The following is a 2,152-nucleotide window of genomic DNA, read 5'->3' on the forward strand; positions in this document are numbered from 1 at the left end:
CTACATATGCAGCGCTCCAGCGCTGTTGGAAGAAAATGACGAGCGCTCCAGCGCCTAAGTATAGCGCTCCAGCGCTGCGCAGTGTCCATAATTTTGGAAAGTCTTGATCGAGTTTAAAAAGGAATTTATGACTTATTCTGAGGAGATACGAGGGTTTAGAGAGTTTTCCAGAGAAGAAGACGACAATTGAGAGTTTTGGATTGCACAAGAGCTCGAGATTCCGGTACGAAGACTGAAGACGGCGGCATCCGGCGACGGAGAAGCTTCATTCTAATTCGTTCTAGTTTCTCTTTGAACTCTATTTTTATTAGTTTATGGATTGTTGGAAAAACATGAGTTATTTGATTTTGAATTGCATTATGAACTAATTTCTTAGTCTAGAGGTAGACGGATCTTGACTGGAAACCATGATTGACATATTTTGATTTATATATTTAAATTTCTTCGCACAGTTTATTTGTGTTTTCCTGATTTTAATGCTTTCAATTTACTGGCCATAGATTGAATGATATTTTATTTAGAATCTATCACTCGAGAGAGGAGATTTTGAATACGACATAGGAAAATACATCTATGGTGTTTATACTGTTTGAGAGGCATATAACTCCATAGAAGTCATTAGAAGAATTCTTGTGCTATTTACCGGATTTAATAATTGAACTTTGATAGAGATATTGAGTTTGTTATTGAACCCGAATTTCTGCTTGACACTCGATAGAGGTAGTAGAAAATAATAGGGATTCTTGGCTAATAAACTAGAAGAATTAATAATTGAACAATCATTAGAAATAAATTGTGGTGGACAGTCAAGTGAAGTCGAACCTCTAGCATTCATCACTTATTGAATTTTTTTATCTCGTGAACTCGTTGTTAATTAGTTTTATTTATTGAAATTTTTAGTTATTTAAACTCAAACCATTATCGTAGCTCTACATAGGATTAAGATTTTATTAGTTGCAAATATTTAATATAATATCATTTTATTCATTCTCTGTGGGATCGACTTGGACTCATTTTCTATATTAAAACTTGACACCGTGCACTTGCGGGCACAAAATTACGCAACAAGTTTTTGGCGCCGTTGCCGGGGAACTGAATTTTATTTGATTTATATTAAATTGTGCTAATTAGTCTTAATTTTGATTTAGAGCATTTTATTTTATTTTGTTGGTTCTAATTTTAAATCTTTCCTGTCTATGCAGTTTATGCGAAAGAGCCAAAGTTACGACTCACTGCTCTTTGATCCAGAAATCGAAAAAACTGCTAAAGCGTTGCGAAAGGCTAAAAGAGAAGAGTTGCAACTAATGGCTGAAGAAAGAGAAAGAGAAAGAGAAAGAGAAAGAGAAAGAGAAAGAGCTGTCAATAATGCTCCGGTGCCGATCAGAGATCACTTTCGACCGGTGATCAATGCTCATTATTCTGGGATAGCTAGGCAGAATATCACAGCAAATAATTTTGAGTTAAAGCCAACTCTGATTAATATGGTGCAGCAGAATCAGTTCAGGGGTGCAGCTACAAAAGATCCAAATTTGCACCTGCGTACTTTTTTGGAGATAGCTGACACGGTGAAGATTCATGGTGTTACTGAGGACACCATCAAACTACGATTGTTCCCATTCTCTCTTAGGAACAATGCTCGTAGTTGGTTGCAGTCTTTACCTCTTGGGAGTATCACCACATGGGAAGACATGGCATCTAAATTTCTGGCCAAGTACTTTCCGCCTGCTAAGTCGGCTCAGTTGAAAATAGAGATCACCACATTCAAACAGCATGATTTTGAGCAATTGTATGAAGCCTGGGAGCGGTACAAGGAATTGCTTAGGAAGTGTCCGAACCATAATTTTTCGGATTGGGAACAGATCGAATTATTCTACAATGGTTTGAATGGGCCAACTCGTTTTTCTATGGATGCCGCAGCTGGAGGTTCAATTTTTTCTAAATTTCCTGAGCAAGCTTATGAGATGCTCGAGCAAATGACTGTTAACAGTTATCAGTGGCCGAGTGAGAGATTTGCAACAAGAAAGCCTGCTGGAATTCATAAGGTTGATGCATTCACTGCTTTGACTGCTCAGATGGCTACTATTTCTACACAGTTGGCTGCACTGACCAAAGGAAATCAAAGTTCTACTAAGACAGCATCACTGGCGACTGC

At 37.6% G+C, this 2,152-nt stretch overlaps 1 non-coding gene across 1 annotated transcript; it reads right to left on the reverse strand.

Moving 5' to 3' along the window:
• Nucleotides 1–1,737: 1,737 nt before the first annotated feature.
• Nucleotides 1,738–1,843, reverse strand: LOC140869992 (small nucleolar RNA R71). Its single transcript, XR_012146979.1, has one exon. It is a non-coding gene; the product is annotated as a small nucleolar RNA R71 (small nucleolar RNA).
• Between the last annotated feature and the right edge of the window lie 309 nt (nucleotides 1,844–2,152).

Source organism: Henckelia pumila, chromosome 4 (genome assembly GCF_033568475.1).
Source record: "Henckelia pumila isolate YLH828 chromosome 4, ASM3356847v2, whole genome shotgun sequence".
NCBI classification, from domain to species: domain Eukaryota; kingdom Viridiplantae; phylum Streptophyta; class Magnoliopsida; order Lamiales; family Gesneriaceae; genus Henckelia; species Henckelia pumila.